The sequence below is a fragment of the Nothoprocta perdicaria genome, unplaced genomic scaffold (genome assembly GCF_003342845.1).
Source record: "Nothoprocta perdicaria isolate Ctin4 unplaced genomic scaffold, notPer1 scaffold_35, whole genome shotgun sequence".
Classification (NCBI taxonomy): domain Eukaryota; kingdom Metazoa; phylum Chordata; class Aves; order Tinamiformes; family Tinamidae; genus Nothoprocta; species Nothoprocta perdicaria.
Window position 1 is genome coordinate 559,657 of NW_020455588.1, and position 18,678 is coordinate 578,334.

General features: G+C 38.9%; 1 long non-coding RNA gene across 3 annotated transcripts; it reads left to right on the plus strand.

Annotated features, from left to right (window-relative positions):
* The first annotated feature begins 472 nt into the window (after positions 1 to 472).
* LOC112951410 lies at positions 473 to 17,345 on the plus strand. 3 transcript variants are annotated; one of them, XR_003250188.1, is made up of 7 exons: positions 473 to 713; positions 8,007 to 8,143; positions 8,592 to 8,783; positions 10,433 to 10,536; positions 14,445 to 14,871; positions 17,051 to 17,183; positions 17,270 to 17,345. It is a non-coding gene; the product is annotated as an uncharacterized LOC112951410 (long non-coding RNA). The 3 variants fall into 3 exon arrangements; XR_003250190.1 differs by having other exon boundaries at positions 14,445 to 14,698; XR_003250189.1 differs by lacking the exon at positions 8,007 to 8,143.
* The last annotated feature ends 1,333 nt before the right edge of the window (positions 17,346 to 18,678 follow it).

The window sequence follows — 18,678 nt, forward strand, 5'->3', positions numbered from 1 at the left end:
TTTCCTTTCCTTGCCTTTCTGTTTTTCTTTCTGTTTTTCTTGATTTGCCTTTATGTTTTCCTTTCTGTTTTTCTTGATTTTTTCCTTTACTTTCTTCTTCCCTCCAGCTACCCATTCATTGGGATCCAGTGGATATGGAGGGTTGGAATACAAAGAGTAGCAGAAAAACGTCTGCAGCAAAACTGGAGGATTTCTGTGCAGAAACTAAAGTGAAAAAATGCTGCTCCTTAAAAGCTTGCTTTCTGGGTCTTCTGCATGCCTGCTAGGAGGACATAGTGGAGAAACCTGCCAACAGAAGCCAGATTACTAGCAAATAAAAATTACCTTCTCAGAGCAGTCTGTTAGAAAAAGTGACAGATGGATAGATAGTCGGACAGACAGCAACACAAATTCAGAAAGTATTTCCCCAAAATCTGTGGATATAAGTGTAAACATCAAGATCCGTGGCCTCCAGAGGAAATTTTGGGAAATATTTTTGGAGTGAACTCGGACATTTTTCACCTACGTCAGTACTACTCAGTACCTCTTCTCAGAAAGCTTCTCAGGAGGCTGAGATCTCCTCCATGGTGAGAGCACAGTGCTCATCCATCTTTCATCTGCCCCCTCATGCTTTATACAAGGAGATGAGATCCATAAAAGTAAACATTTGAAGAACTGCCCTGAATTTTCCATGCTTGCTCTCAGCCTGAAGGTAAATTCTTCTGGAAAGTTTGGTAAGACTCTCTTTGGCTGATTTTGAGTTAGCTGTGCATGAAATAAGGTGTTTGGGGTTTTTTTTTGTTTTGTTTTGTTTTTTTTTTTTTTTTTTTTTTGGCTTAGATTATTTCAAGGTCAGCTTATTTTAGAAGGGATTGCTTTCCGGAAGGACTGCATGCCTTTTTTTCTTTCTCTTTTTTTTCCAATTTGAAATAGAAATGGGGAAGGAAGCAGAGACGAAGTTCAAGATACACAGAGAATATTAAGAATGTATCTTTTTTCCTTGGTGAGGGACTGAATTTCAGCTTGCGTTGAATGTGCACGTGACTGAATATTTAAAAAGTGCTGAAAGAAGGATGAGATCAGGGTGATGTTTCAGAAGTGTCTTTCTATCACGGACGTGCTATGAGTTCTTGATAGATCGTGACAGTTCTCTGGCTCATATTCCACGCCCGCAGATTGGCACGATGGTGCTTGCCTACTTTACCACGGTGCTGTGAGGAAGCGTTACGTGGCTATGGATTATGCTTTAAAACATCTATTTTGTTACGATTTTCATGATTAATCATATAAATGAAGCAAGTTATATGTTTAGCTGCCAGGTTATTTGGAATCAAATGATTTGCATAGCCAAAGAAATTCTCCTTTGTAATGAGGGCTAACCCAAAGTCGATGTGGTTTAACCCATACAACTTGAGGATGCTTAAGGGAAAAACTTACCTGGATATATGGCAAAATCTAATGTCACCATAATGAGGTGAACCTGCTTTCACAGAACCTTTATTTTGGTTTAAAAAAAAAAAAATCTTACTGCAATGCACAGGAAGATATTGCATGCATGGAACTCAGTTATAATTGTTGTGAAAAACATAAGTTTATTTTATTTAGAAAAAAAAAAAAGGGAGAAACTTGTCTGCATGAAAATTTTCATCAGAGTGTTGCCGGAACAAGGTCTTAATCACTATTTTTTCATGGCCTTTCTTGAAATGAATCCATTCCACTGTTTTAACATTTTATATAAAAGCACGGTTTAGACATGTACATGTACCGGTGAAATGAAATCATCAATAATCACTATCTAAAATGAATTACATTCCAAAAGCACGGACTAATGATTTATCTTTTTTCCATGGGACCGATCTCTATCAGATTGATTTATGTAGCAGCCAATCATGTTTCAGTAAACTCCAGCATGCACATGCATCTTTAAGGGATGATAAGCTGTGACTGTCAATTTATTTGTACACCAGAAGCCACAAAAAGAAGAACCAACCTGCAACAACAGTAGTATGGGGCCCCAGCAGAAAAGCTCACCAAAAAGCTACCTCTTACATTCCACGTCAAGTAGAGGGACACATTTATGTAGTAAAATATATATCCAAAGAGAAAAAGATATATTCTGAGGGGGGAGGGCTAAAAATGTATACTGCCCTATGACAGCTGATAAACAGGCCTTTTTATTTTTTTTATCTTGCATGTTACATTATTTGCTTTGATAGAAATGTATTTTTGTACATTTACATTATTTGCTTTGATAGTAGATGCTTTTGTTGGTTGTTGGAGTGATTGACAGCTTCAAGCTGTTCTGTTTAATTGCCTTTCTGCTATGCAAAGTTCTATGTTTAGAAGACACCGTTTCACAAATAAATCAAGTGTGTAGATGTGTGTGTGAGAGAGAGAGAACTCTGGAGAGAGGGTTTTCAATTGGATTCACTAACCATTCTGTTGCCTGCTGATCTGCATTTCGTTCGACTCTGCCTTGGGTTGCATCTATCTGCTTTTCAGTCCCTCTCTGATGAGTCAACTTGGTTCTCGCTTGGATTAGCAGGACAACCTGTGGTAGCCTTGCACTGTTCACAGGAAGCAGAGGATATGTGGGTGTCTTAAGGAAAAAAAAACAGAGCAGAGTACATCCAAAGTTCATCATTTGTTTTTGCATAGAAAGAAAACAAAATATACGCATGGAGGAAAAAAAAATCTCCATTGTATTCTTTGATTCTGCTTTGTCCTTTGGACTAGTTCTTAGGGGATATTTTTTTTAGATTTTATTTTGAATCCTAATTAAATTAATTGTTCTGCCTCCTCCTTACCTCAGACTAGAGGATGTGGAGCCTTTGGAGAGTTTATTTTTGTTTTGTGTTTTACTGGCGAAGGAAAGTGAGTTCCTTTTTATTGATTTACAAGGGTTTGGAAGCAGGAGAGACAGTGTTTATAGCGTGAGTGACCGCTGCTTGCGTCTGAAAAGAGCTGCTGCAAACAACCAACTTAAAAACTTAATGTTTTGTGACATCTTCACTTTACAAATTAGCTAGGATAGCACTGAATTTACTATTTATTTTATTTTATGGAATTAGAGCAGGATGCCCAAAAGGTGTTTATTTCAGTAGTGAGTACCAAACTTGAACACTTTTAAGAGTTTCATGAATCAATGGGCATGCGGTTTAAATGGCTACATTTCCAACAGTAATATCTAAAAAAGGATTTTTTTTTCTTGCCAAGCGTAGAGGTTTCATGAAATGAAAGAATGGTAAGATGGAAGTCATACTATGTTACTCTGTATTATAAAATGCAATAAGAAAATTTGTGTGGTAAGGGTGCAAGATTTCTTTAGGAAACCAAGATTTTCAGAAAATCTTGTTTTTCTTTCTCTGGTTAAATTGTATAGGATATCAATCATGGAACTTCATAGTCAGCAGCTCTTTTTCTGTTTAGCATCTTAATAAAAGCTGTCCGGGTGTTCTAAGTCAGGTCTTCATTTTTTTAAGTGAAAAAGGAGTAAGCCAGCATAAAGAAACTCAAAAGAATAGCATTCAGTAAACCACTTGAATAAGATGCAGAAGACAGAGTATTTCCACTTACAGGCTTGTCTTGGATTGGGAAAATACACACAGTACTGTGTAGGTGGTGCCAATGCCATAGTGGATGGGATAACATGCTCCTGAGTTGCAGAGGGCTGTGCACTTCTTTTATCTCATGATGAAAGTACATTAATAAAGCATGGAGAATATAGAGATGGAATATGAAATAAATATGCAAACAAAAAGCAGAAATGGAAAAAGTAGAGCAGGGTAGATAGAGTGGGCTTTTTTGTTTTATTTTATTTTCCTGAGCATTTAATATTTATCTTTACTAAATCTCTGTTAATAACACATTATTGATACCTCATCAGGAGAACAAATAAAACAAATACTGATCAATGTAATCATGTGGATCTAATACATGTCACTTTGCAAATCTATCTTGGAAAAGCAATGCACTGCAATGAATACGCTTTTTTTTTCCCAAAAAAACATCAACATGTCTAAGTAATTCTGACAGATTTAGGGTATTTCGTTTCTCATCACCCCTCAACCACCTTCCAGATTCAATAGACAAATGAGATGAGGTGAAAGCCAGTGACATCAACGGAATATAGAGAGCATGCATAATATATTGCATTAGTGTCCTCTGCATGACATTAGAAAGCTGTAGATGTCTCTTGGACAGAGAAATAAACAATAAACACATGGTTTTTTTCCCTGCAGTGAAGCAGCAGAATAAAAACAATCTCCTGTTACACACGAACTGCTCACACAAACATTATTACAACAGCCACTTCTTGCCATCCAGCTAGATAGCTGAAAATATTTTGATCTGTATGACTTCCATGGCCTTGATCCAAAGTCTACTGAAGCCAATTAGGAATCTCCATTGCCTTTAGTGAAATTGGACCTAGCCCATTAAGTGATTTTGCCCTAGGGGAATAAATGGAGGATTTTTAAGGGCCACCCTCACATGTCACTTCAACTTATCACGAAGAAAAATACTTCTCTTCATTAACACCATATATGTTAGCTTCCTTTCCCACTAGTTCTGCTCCGTGTGTCAAACTCTTTTCCTCAGCTCTTAGCGGATCTTTTATAGCAAAGATGACTGCAGAAATGATAGAATATTGCTTTTCATAAGAGTCCTTAGGAAGCTGGAGTTTCCAGGAGTTATTCATGTGATTTTTCCCTGCCCCAGTACCCTTGTGGGTAGTTTGTGACTGTCAAGAACTAAATTAAAAGCTATCCTATCTGAATGGGCTCAAAGAATGACAAAACTCGGGAAATTAAAAGCTAAACAGTAGTGACAGTTATAGTCCCCTTTCACACACACAAAAAATTGTAAACTATTTCCTGTTTTGTCCCATTTCCCAGCTGGAATGTACTGAAGGAGTGGGAGTGGATTAGGGAGCTAAAAATCTTCTTCATTCTTTTTAAGGGTGTACAAACAGAATGCTGAGTGTGGAATTTCACCAATGATTAATTATTAGCCTCTTAGCCTAATTATTAATACTAGCCTAATAACTTCTGTTTTCTTAATTGAATATGGTTAACTAAGCAGTAAAACTTAATATAAATATGTGCTCCCGAGTTAATTTCCTTAGACATGGCTTTAAAAAGCTGCGCCTGCACAAGGTCCTTCAGATAGATACATTCTTGTGAATGTATGCCCCTTGATTTATCTGCACATACACACACAAAAAAGCTGTTTCAAATCAGGTTACCACTGGGGTGAATTAGTAAGAAAAGCAGACATTGCTGACTCACCCACAACAAGCCGGTCTTTGATTCTTATAATGGTCCCCATTACTGTTATATCTGATAATATGGCTGTTTTGACATGGGTGGTAATAACCAGGAACTTACTGAAATCTTTGGCCCAGGTGGTTTTTGAGGCTTTGTTTTCTCTGAAAAAAAAGGTCTATCGCTGTTACTGCATTCAAGGAAAACATGTTTTAGTCGCATCTCCGGCACTTAGGAAGATACTGTAATGGAATACACAGCTAAATAAATTCAGAAAACAATTAAACATGATTACTCTCTTAAAGAATAAACATGTCAAGTGTCAAAAAACATTGCAAATCTGCTGTACTTCAATTTGAGTCAAAATAGATTGCCTCCCATTTGTTCCTTTTCAGTGAGTATTTGAAAAAATAAAATAATACACCTGTTAAATTAACACATTTATTGTGCACCAAAGCTGTTCATTTGTACAGTAAATAAGTTAAAAACTTGATTCTTATATAACGCACTATTCAACCTGACTGACTGTTGAACCTCCCTAATCAAATACATCTACATGATATTGTAAGCTACATTACAGTACATTATTAGCTTGTAAAATGAAATTGCTGCAACGTTATGTACTGTATATTTGAAGCAGTAACAAATTTACCAGTGATAGATGTGCTAATGGCTACGTTGTATTGCAATAAATATAAATTCCGAATAGCAATTGGAAAACATTAACATTTTTATATATGAGTTTAGGCATTTATGAGGCTGATCCAGCTAGCAGTAAAAACTGAAGAGGTGTTCTTGCAAGCTCGGATTCCTATTTGGGAGTGTTTTGAGCAAAAGATGAGTGGTCTTTCTTTGCACTAGGGCTTTTATAACCAACATAAGAGACTTGGGAGTGACAGAGGTTTTGGTAAGCAGCTATCGCTCCTTCTTCTAAGAACAAGCGCGCTATATACCTGATCCGCAGGTCAAATCTAGACACCACTTAGCAGTCATTTCCTGTGGCCCTTCTGACAGTGTTTCTTCTTTTTTGTCCCCCCGCCTCTGGCCTGTCTCTCACGTTTTCCTCTTGAGCTCCTAGTCCCCCCGTTAGTCATCCAACAAGTCATTGATTTAAAAGAAACAAGCAGAAAGTAATGCCAGCAGCAGCCGGTAAAAAAAAAAAAAAAAAAAAAAAAAAAAATCAAAAAAAAAAAAAAAAAAAAAAAAAAAAAAAAAAAAAAAAAAAAAGAGAAATGTTGGAAGGAAGAAGGCTGAACACGCTGCATCTCTCGCCTGGTTTTTGGGCATGTTTCTTGGAAATTTCTGTGAGGACGGGTCCCCTGCTGCCCTGCGCTCTTCCTCTCGTGCAGCTGGTACACCTGGAGCGCTGCGGGCAATGCCCCAAGCCAAGGAGAAGGGCCAGGACAGCGGGATCCCTGCTCAAGCGTGGGGCGCAGCAGCTTCCCTGGTCAGCACTGGGCTTTCCCTCCGGCGGCTGCCGGCAGCTCCGTGAGAGACCACGGCATCCAAGGAGGCGAACGGACAGGCTGGCAGCGTGGGATCTGCCACTGGCAAAGGACACTTTGCTGGATGGGGAGGAGGTTGTAAATTGTTGGATGGTGATAGGGAGGCATGAAACTGGTTGGGAAGCGTTGGCACGGTTCTCCAGCACGTTCGAATCGCCTCTTGCGGACACGTTATTTGCGTGGCGTGTTACAGATGCACGTGTTTTATGGCACAGTGAGGCCTTGCTTGAAATATTTATTCTGCCTTTGCAGCCAATGGTTTCTCCACGTGCCATGCTTTTGTTTTCAACTTAGGAAAACATGGGATATATCTTAGAATGGGAAGCCCTGATGCATTTATGGTATCAACAGAAGCATGTCAGGATGTGGATGCAATTACAGAGTTACAGGAACTGGCAGAATTACAATAAAGCGTTTGGTTATTATAATTCAGCTTAATGTGAAGTGCTGTTAGTTTGCTTGTCACTGGATATCCTTTTAATTAAGGAGTCTTGATACTAAAACACACTGTATTTGAGTAAGAGACCAAAGATACATGCCACCCTATTACAACCTTATAATGATGATTATAGTAGACAGTTGTCTATGTTGTTTAGAAAAAGCAAAGCCGAGTGGCTGGTGAATTAATCAAAAGCTGTAATCTTAAATCACTGACAGAGCTATAATATACTTTTGTCATGGACATAGTCCCATATTGACAAATGTTCCTTCTAACATAGGAGTGGAAGGAGCATAGAGGCTTCTGCACTGCAAGATCTAGCCTGGATTTGTCCTAGTGTAGTTCTCTCTTTAGTTACTTCACCTTAGTGGACTCAGTGGATAGCCAATTATTTTGGACTATGTAGCCCATTCTGTAATTAAGCAAATGTTGCTAAATCATTTCAAATTCCTACAGCTAAGATTCCTTCTAATTCACACTGCAAAAAATCATCATTGTACAAAAAAGGAAAAAACAATATAGAGAAGTTACAGCTCTTTGATAAGCAACTTAGAAATCTGCTTTCTATCTCCATTTTTTTCCAGCTTTTAAGACCTATTTCTGCAGTATATGTGGACCTCACAAATGCAAGCAAAAATATCTTAGCAGACAGGTGCGAAAATACTACTAGAATTCTGGGAACAGAGACACACAAACTCAATTGAAGCTTTGGGGAGCCAGAAGTGCCTCCAGGTAGCACTGCCTGGCTGTGCCCCAGCCTCATGCAGTGCCAGGATTCAGGTGCACACTCCTGGCAACCCCCTCTGCTCCTACATCCAGGTTTCCCAAGGAGAGGAACTCGGGGTTGTGCTTGTGGCGCGTCGATCTGGCCTGGAAGGATGCCTGAAGTTAACACTGTGTGGCAAACCCGGGAGCTGAACAACTGTCCTGCGTAACATTTTGTGGCATTTGCAGGGGTAAGTTCAATGATTGTAGTCCCTACAATGATTTTTTTAGCTTCCCAATAACAGGTCTTCCAGAGACTGTAGTTTGGTGCTCCACGTTCCTCTGATCTGAGATTACAATATGTACAGAATTCAGCTTTCAGGTCTCAGGGAGTCCTTCTGCTGAAGGAGCAGAAAGATAGTTCCCTTTCTTAGGAGTGCAGTCTTGTTCCTCTGCTTCCAGTGATGAAAACTATTGAAGTGCCTGAGCTTTCATCTTTTCCCCTATGTTAAGACACCTGTTTTGGCATATCGTCAGATCCCGCTGGCAAACTCCCAACACTGATACCTCTTTAGTAGTCTCTTGATAGATGGTTTCCTGGCAAGAACTGTATGTTGTACAGTGCCTTTTATTTTTCAACACTTTCCTATCAGAGTAATTCTAATTCTTCAACAATGGTCTATATTTCTTCATTCTCAGATGCAGTGGCTGGAGCCTCTCACAACTTCCTATGCTTCATTTCCCTCCTGTGATTTGAGACCATCCAAAGTTGTAAAGCTGCTTATACAGAATATTTATGAAAAACAGAATGCAGATTGTTGAAGATACTGGAAAACAGCAAGTCTCTTGCAGGAGAAGAATATCTTGTCACTAGGTCCAAATATGACAGAGGTAAAAATTCACATTTTTTTTTTAAATAGTTACTCTCCTAATATATTTTGGAAAGACTTACTAAAATAGTAGAGCTAAGTTTGTCTTGAAATGGTGTGCTAACCAGCCAAATATAGTTTATCTGCAGTGACTGTCCTCACAGAATTCTGTCAAAGATCGGGTTTGCTCAAAGGAGCAAACCTGTTGCGTGATTACTTCTCCAAAGATTATCTTAATTTTTTTTTCTGTAAGTCTAGCAGTAAATCTTAGAAGGCTATAAAATTTTTTCTTTGACAAATCCCAATTCTAACCAGAGCAGGAATAAGGGCAGTTGTTGTTATTTTTAAAAAAACATTAAGCTATTTTTATAGTACCTCATCAAGTCTACTGAAGCACAGAACACAGCATAGAACACACAGAAATGTATAGATAAAGTGCCTAACTTCTTTCAGTTCATTTTTTTATCATTTTGAATGGAATATTAGGCAAGGGTTCAAGTTGACTCTTTTTTTTTAAAAAGAACTAATTTTCTTTTCACAATTAGTACATTTCATGGTCTTGACTTTGAAATGCATTATTTATTTAAGACATCTGCTTGCTGTAAAGAATTAATTCTTCAAACTCTGCAGTAGACAAATATTCTGTAGCTGAGACTGGCAAACTCATTTTCACTTGTGGATTTGAACTTACAGGCCAGATTCATCAATGAGATAATGAGACATTTTCTGTGTTTCAATTTTTAACAATTTTCATATCCGTATTCATTAAATTTTAAAAGAAGATAAATAATGGATGGGTCTAGTGATGTCTGTTAAGTAAATTCCGTAGGAAGAGAAAACAAGGACTTCATAAATGTTGAATTGCACTATTGTTTACATTTATAATCAGTATCTTTAAAGGGATAAATTAGATCATTATTACCAAAATTTTTCATTATTTATTAGCGTTTCCATTTTCAAGACTAGAATTACCCATGCTTTCCTGAGATTTCAAAGGGAAAGCCTTGTAGCAATTATTGCTTGGGAGCAGTCCAGTTCAATGCCTTTACAGGTAAAAGACAAACACAGTCAAGTTCATCATTCTATTTCTTGATTGGAAATATACTACATATTTTTATGTGACTGGAAAGCTCAGCACAGTGCTTCAGTTCTGTTCAGCACACAACATTCACATGGCTTTGCACGTCAGGGAAAAACAGTATAGTCCTACTGCTGGGATTTTATGCATAAGTGACTTGTGTTTTAAGATCTTTATTATTGCTTATATATGGGTATTCTCTATTTGTATATTGCCTATCCTACCTATAACTCTAGAATGCTGTTATATGGTGGAAATGGAAAAAACATTACCCTGCAAAAGGGAGTTAGTTACACATGTAAATGGACAGAGACAGCACTGCTGTCACACATTTCAGCTTCACAGTTTTATATAAGAAATCTGTGCTGAAGAACATGCTCTTTTTTTTTCTCCTTATTAACCTCATATAGTTGTTCCTTTAGTTCGCTGTTAACCAATCAAGGCCTTTGCAGGATGTTACCCTCAGTGGGAGAAATGTGCCTAGTAATTCAGTGATGCTAGTGTATAGTATATAACCAAAATAGTTATTGATCTAGGAAATCTTTGAAGAAACCTGTGTGGCCATAGGCTGAAGTGTCTCTGTCCCTCTCTAGGCACCCATGTGATGAATATGCTGCTGATAGTGCCATATATCACAGCTGTCAGACGCAGCGTCACTGCCTGCATGTGTGCTGCTCAAGGAGCAAGTCTCCTGTAGGTGAGCTACTTGTTAACACATACTTGCTGCCAAACCACATAAATGGACTAAAAACACCACATTTTAAAACACCTCTGGGTACTTGAGACTGACTCACGGGCTGATGGCCACATCTCTTATTAGGAGTGTGAGCAGTATTTTCTGCATTATATGAGGTGATGGTTTGGCGTGGAGACAGACCTAGGTTTTGGTGGGTCTGGAACAGTTAGTCCGTTATCAGATACAGAAATGCCGTGATTTCTAATGGCATGTAGTCAAGATCTATGGTGGCCACTCAAAACTTTCCAAGTATCTGAAGAGGTAGGGTCCATTCTGAACGTGAGAAAACATGAATTAGGAAAGATGGCATTTTTTAAACCACTTTCTTTGACTTATGGTCCATTTTAAAGGATAGTGATTATTCTGTAATAGATGTAGGGCAGAAAAGGTAACTCTCAGCATGAATCTTGATAACTGTCCAACATGGATAGAGGAATTCAGTACATAATCCTGCTCTGATTTAAGCATTTAGCTATTTTCACCATTTCATCAGAGGACTCACTATATCTTTTGAAACGAATCATAAACCTATTCCCTTTCTTAAATATATCAAATCCTCTAAGCACATATGCAATAAGTGGTTTATGTCATGAGGTACTCTTTCACAGTCTTCCATATCCATCTTCCTTGAAATAAATGCTTGGTCAAGATGCCCTATTTAAATAAGACTGATGATACATCCAATGTATTGCTGGCATACAGCACTACAGAGCTTGCAAAGAATTTCACCCTGGTTGAGCTACTCAAGAGTAAACATCCCCACATTCCAGTATCAGCAAATCTGCTGTACCTTAAGCCACACACCTGTGCACTCTTCAAGAAAAATGAAGTGTTGTTGGAAAAAGAACAACTTAAGAAAAAAAAAAGAAAAAAATTGTTACTGATCTCCAGAAGTATAAGAATTCCTGATGCTCTAAGGATGTCATTCAGTCTGACTGCTAAGGACCAAGCTGAGCCACAGTGAGATCTTTCTTCAAGATTATATACTTTTAATTCACCACACAGTCTGCTTCAGAAAGCACTTATGCCCTTATGTTCATCCCACAAGCAGCTGAGTGGAGAGCCCAGCACATGACACAAAACGTCTGTGGTGACCTGGCATCGCTGCCTATCAGGCTCTTGCCCTGGCTGCTCCCCAGCGCTCGCAGTAATAATACCAGCTTCTGCATTTTCCCTGGGAGCTGAACCATGAGCAATCCTTTTGGTAAGGGCTTCCCCACGCCTGGATCCTGATGCCACGTTTCATTTTCTTTGCGAGCAATTTAATTTGGCTTTTCAGAAAGATGAGATGAGCACCGAGCGTACGTTTGCTCCCTCCAGAAAGCAGCAGAATGCAGCTTGTGCAGCACACACCGCTGACAGTGCCTTGACACAAAGTGTTTCGCTTTGCTGCCCTGGCTTGCTAACAGCAGAATAAGTATGCACAATGCAGAGTGCACAATAATGCAGGTAATTATGATCTAAATAAGTAATTAAGATGAATCATTAAAAGTGGATGCTCTCAGACAGGTATCTTTCTTAGGGAAATACCATTTATTTACAAAATACCTCCAGAAGTCTTCTTTACACGTGAGGAATGAGCATCAAGGAGCTCATCGCAGCTCAGAACTTCATGTGTAAGACTCTGGTGTCATATATACCAAGAAGAGCCATCTTTTAACTTCTTTTCAGGGTTTTGCTCTTATTTTCCTGGCTGCTTGGCAGCTTTTTGGTCTTATAGCCTTTAGGATGGCAAAAGTAGTACCCCACACTCTGACTTTCAGTCACTTTGCATACTTCTCTCCTTGTCCAAGCCTTCACCAACCATTTACTATTCCTCTGAGTAAGTATAGGAGCCTAATTTCTTTAGAGTCTGGGAAAGTTTTAGGGTTATCCACTGACTTAAATAAAACCCTGTGGTTATTGAGGGATTCAAGACACACTCCTAGTACCAGTGTACTCTTATACACAGTGGCCAGCCAAATTTGTATAAAATTTTCTGGTGAGTTAAGAGCTGTTTTAATGGCATACACAATGTTAATATTCCGCCCTAAGATGGAGCTCCGGATAGTTTGTCTTGCTGGATAATCAAAGCACATGAACATTTGTGCTTCATATGGCCCTTCATAATAAAATGCCTGGGCAGGGGGGAGGGCCAGAGTAAGCTCATGTTGCCTATTTGAGACTTTACAATATGCATGTAAAAGTAGAACCTCTTTCATCACAAAGTTCACGTATTGCTTTACCTCTTTTTTAATTTATAAAGCCTCTCATACCCAAGTGTTAAATATTGACAACGGTCTTTACTTTTATAAATGACTTTGCCTGAAAAACAAAGCCCTATTTCTGTTCTGCTGCTGAAGCTCTCCCATCGCCCAAACCAGCTCATGCTTTTTCAGCGCAGGAGCAGCCATTTGGCAAAACCTCCTCGCAGTCTTTTAAGCCACATTTCATTTCAATTCCTTTTGTGCTGGAGCTGAAGTTCACTGCATTCAGTTGAGTTACTACCATTGATTTCTGGGAGCTTTGGATCATGCCCTTGGTGAATGGAGCTAGAGAGTTTGGTCACAGTGTGCCAGCATTTAATAACTGTAGATATGAGCACTGAGGTCACTCCTGCATAATTAAACCCTTTTGTGTACCATTTCCTTTAGTCTGACAAAACTTGGGAGCATGTGAGCATTGATTACGGAGTGTGTATGAACCGATGGAATTTTCCATAATATTCAGTATATTAAAAATACATTGACAAACCCCAGAGTCCTTAACCTGATTTATGCAATTTATTTTAGGCTGAGCTCTTACTGAACTCCATTCTAGCTATGCCTGAGTAAGAATGGAGTTAAGATATTGGGATATCTCTATGTCAACATTGATGGGTTTTAAATGTCAGCTGTTTTGACCCTACTATTGAATGTAAAAACGTGACATACCAATCTATTTCTATTAGTAAAATCTGTAACACAATTTATGTTAAATCTGATCATTTAGTTTTATGACAGAGACAGACTGAATAAATGGGGCTTTAGGTAAAACAGGGATTTACATATGAAGTTTCCTTTGCTACTAATGGGTATTGCAATCCCAAGGACTCTTCAGGCATTATTGGGAAAGTAAAAAACAGTCCCTTGTTTTTCAAGTAAATGTAATGCTTACCTAAGTATTTAACACACACACATGCACATATTTTTTTCATAAGTTAGAGGAGTTAACGCAATATGTGAACCTTGAGATGAAAAAAGTGAAAAAGCAACATAAAAAAAGGAGGAATCTGACAGTTGAACTGAGTCAACTGCACAGATTAGATAGGAAGAGGAAATTAGAACTAGCACAAAATGCTAACAAGCACAGAACAAATAAATGGATTAACAGGAAGGGAACTGAACCAATATAAACAGCTGCAAAGGGTATTGTTGGCAGGATTTCAGGCCTAACAGTTTGAAGAGGACAGAAACATTTCATTGTTGAGCAGCATTTTTACAAAGATGTTTTACCTCAACATAATTACATTTGAAAAATATTTTCAAAATCACAAGCTTCTTGTAACTATGGGGCTGCTGAGGTTTTCTCTAGCACTTCCATTCCCTTTTTCTACCCCAGAGAAGGGAAAGAGCTGTATTTGTCTTATCCTTAAACACTGGCCTGCAAGTAGACCCCAGCTCATGGACTTTGACATCTATTCATGGTGTCCTTCATGTTCACGGTGTCCATGGTGGGGCACTTTCTTAGTATGAGCTTCTCTTACCTTTAAATCCTCCCTGGATCCTGGAGCTCTTGGGTTCTGTTCTAGGTGGCAGGCTCCATGGATAAGATATGAATTTTTATTATCATTACATTAATAAATCTCTCCTCTGTTTCCCTTTTTCTCCAACCCTTTCTGAGACTTCCAGTTCCCTCTGCAGGTCACCAGCTGTTATGGTCTTTCCCAACACGGCCCCCCAGAACATCAGCCTCCGGAGAAGGTGCAGATGGCCCAAACGGATGCTTGTGCTTCTTCCAGATGACAGAAAGGGAGACCCTAATGACCTGTCTTCTTTGGCCATGGTCTGAGTTGGGTTACAGTCCTGCAGCTAAACAAGGGATGCTGGCTGCTATTGGACAAAGATTAAAGGATTGCTGACGTGCTCTAGCATAGCTGATTCGGGTATAACTGATGATCTTCACCCACACGTGGGTATATGGGTCTGTGCTGCTAATTGGAAGACAAGTGCTAACAATCTCTGGAACATTTCTCAGCTGGAGCAAGCAAAACACGTTGCAGTGCAAAGCTCTCTTATCGTGGGCCTTGCGGCAGTCCCTAATTCCACGTGACACAGTGTATGGTCCCTCGCAATGATGCTTTCCTAGACCTTAAAGTGTACACTTTTTCTTTTTAAGACCTCTAATTAGTACTTAGATATGTAAGCAAGTCATAAGCTTGGCATGTATATTCAAAATTCAAAGCTTCTTCATTTTTTCCCCTGGTCAACTAATTTTTTTGGCACAACTCTTTTTTCAGAGGGCAAATAATTGCTGGGAGAACAGCACCTTCTAGATGCTTCAGAATGGGTATTTAATGCTCATTTTAAAAGAAATCCTAGATTATAATTTTATTTTAATATACTCTATGAACTCTATAGTGAATAATCTTATTAGTGTTCCTGATTTCTCTTACATAATCTCTTTCCCCACTAAGCGTCTTCCTGTTAAAATCAATTCATCAAATAAATTCTAGAGGTGATGTTTTTAGATCAGGTCTTTTCCCCAAGTAGATTATTTCGTAACATTATATTGAATATGCTCAAATTCTGAGGCACATGTTTTTGTCAGCATTCTAATTGCTAACAATCCAAGAAGCATTGTGTAGGGGATAGGAGATATTTTTAAAGGTCCTAAAGATCCCTTCAGTGGCCAATATAGTTTCAAAACCCTGGACGCAGTCCCTTCTGCATGGACCTTATAACATAAGAAGCCACAGTAAAATGTAAAGAAAAAGAATCATGCAGTTTTAAAACAATTTCAGTCATACATAACAAACAACATTCCAAATCTTATTCTACTTACAGTTTGTTTTGTCTGTAGATCAGAGGAGACGTAAGGAAATGTCCTCAGTAACTCTTACTATTTTTCATATTCACCAAGGAATTCTCCTTCAGCTTTCCTTTTCTTATGTATGACAGGAATCTCTATGATTCAATTAAAGCTCTTGATTTCTACTGCATAACACAAGCGGTTTAGAATTTGGGAAAAACATGTAATAGAACTGACCTTTTTTCTTTTGCCTCTCTAGGAATGATCACTGATGATGTAAAGTACTAAAGAGTCACCTCAACAGAATAATAAAAATCAAATAATCTAACAAATGTACTAAAAAGTCTGAGACACTGAAATTTGAAGATGAAAATATTTCCTGTGCAATTCCACATTGTAATGAAACAAGCATAGGAATGAGAATCCAGGATAACTGAATTCTAGTTTCATTTCTACTACCCATATGCTTAAAATGTACTTCATGCTTATGCAGCACAACATTTACATAGTTAATTATTTAAAACCATTTAGCATTCTACTAAAATTTTCTTCCTGTATGTTGCTGTATATGTGAATTTTGCTTCTCCTTTAACAAAGATCTTTGGAATCACAGCATCTGACATGCGAGTGAAAGATGGTCTGGGTGGTGCCACGCAGTGCTGTTCAAACATAATCTCCTTACAGTGCCATGTTGGTCCTTTACTTTCATCTGATTCTTATGCTACTGCAATGATATGGAAAAAGCAAATGTGTGACTGTGGAAAAGGCTACTATGTTCATGATAGCCATATTTCCTTGCTGTTGTAGTCAAAACTAGTTCACAACAGTTCAACCATTTATTTGTGGAAAGATCACTTCATTTTTAACAGCCCTTTCTAATTTTCTACCTATCTGTAGTCAAAAGAGGACATTATCCCAGCATTTTGGAACTCTTTTGGGCAAACAGCTTGGCCCCACCAGAATGGCTAGTACTAAATCCACAGACCAAAGGTGAGGATTAAAAATCCATCACTTTACAAGAAAAATGATGAAGAAGACAGACCTAGTGACAGGATATTGACTCCCTGACTTAGTTGTAGATTTTGTGTGTGGCTCTTCATGGTGAACAGTGCTTTTCATTTAGGCTGCTACTAGCTGGAAAGGGAACTTAAATGTGCATTAATAGGTTTTAAAAATTGTAACCAATTCATAGAGTACCTTGATAGTACAACACTGAGTGCTGTAAAGATAGTTTGAAAGAGTTCGAATTGAGGCAACATTTTAGCAGAGACACTACAGTCCAGCTGGTTCATTTAAAATACGTGGTAACAGAATCTGGTACAAAAGGAATATTTAGGGGGAAAAAAAATCTTTGGTAACTCTGGGCTTTGTTTCAGCCTGTAACTAACTCCAGTTACAGGAAGTATACAGTGAAAGATCAAAGAAAGAGACACTAAGTGAGCCTGTTGAAATGAAGTGTTACAGGCATATGTTCTTCATCTCACAGCTCCGTCGACTGGGTGCTGTAACAGCTGGGATACAAGAAAAATGTTTCAGGCAGATTCAACAGAAGAGCCTGTACTTCATTTGGCCAGCTCAGAGCCTGCATCTTACTGAAGGACTCTAACACTTCGACGGATGTATTTTGTTTGCTTTTTCTTTTCTTTTCTTTTTTTTTAAAGCTCAGGGAATATAAGGAGTTTATTCTTGCTAATTGCTTTTGCAGGGCAGACTGTATGAAGCCAGTTGGACGGCGAGTAGCTGTAGTGGCCCAGAAGAGCCCGGCCTCACGAGTCGCCTTCCTTGCTCGCTGGCGAGAAAGGAGGGCGGCTGCTGCAGCGTGGGATGCGCAAAGGGGGTCAGTTCCTCTGCTTCCTCCCTCGTCTCCCAGAGCAGGACCGAGCTCTGCCTGCTGCTCCTGTGCTAAGGCTGCATCGTTGCCCCCACTCCTGCACTTGTGCACAAAGCCAGCTGCAGTCTGCATGTATGGCAACAGACGCGATGCGCCCCAGAGAATGCAGCCAGGACTTCTGCTGGTGGAGTCAAAGCAAATTAGAGCGTTCCGTGCACGGTTTGAATTTGTCAATTAATTCCCGTAGCCATCGAGAGCAGCATGGTCAAGTGGATAAGCCTGGGAGTTAGGAGAACAGGCTTGCTTCCTAATTCTGCCACTGACCTGTCGTGTGACCTGAGGCCAGCAGAGCTGCTCTCTGCTACCTGCTCCACCTTGGGTCTGCCCAAGCTATTTAAACCATAAGCACCTTGCATAGGGAAAAATTGCTCATCAGGACTGGCCTGTGCAGTGTTTCCACTGGTTTGCCCAAATCATCAGAGTAATCAGCTGAATTAAATTGTTACATCTTTCTCATGAGGGAACATCATAGCAATATAAGCATCTGCCTTATAGGGATCCCTTGTTTCAATCAAATTATATGGGATACTAACCATAATTGCAGCACACCTGGTGTAAGTATGTCTCAGTAGTCATAAATCATCATGGTACTCTAATATAGCTAATTGTTATTATTGCTACTGTTGTTTTTCCTATTACTAATAGCCTCTCATGTTACAGAATCAAGTGCACATACATGTATGCATTTGTATATAAATGCTGTAAAACTGATAGGCTTGCCCTGGTATTTCTGCCTGGACTTTACTATCTTGGAACCACACAGCAGTGGCAGGAAGACTTTTGAAGTGCAAAAGCATGTACTTGAGGTGGTTAATTTCTGTAGAGGATGAAATCCCCAGTGTTGGAAGCCATGCTCCTGATTGGGGCTTTAATATAAACTTACAGGTGAACATAAAGAAGGTTAGATAAGGCAGAAATTGTAGAAGCAAATACAGCCCAGGTATTTAGAAGATCAGAGAGTAGCTCATGCTGTGTTGTAATATCTTTCTGACTTTTTGCGGATCCTCCAGACTATTATATGACAGCTTAGCTCCTCACTGAGTAGTATTAATCACTTCTTAATCAAGGTATACTGGTTTTCAGCTTAAGACCGAAGAGAACTATTTAACAATACAGTTTTGCAAAAATGGTTGAATAATTCTTTGGTGGGGTGGGGAGCATGAATCTTTATTTATCTACAGAATTAAAATGTTTTCTGCAAGCGAAGAGTATTTCTTACGTCC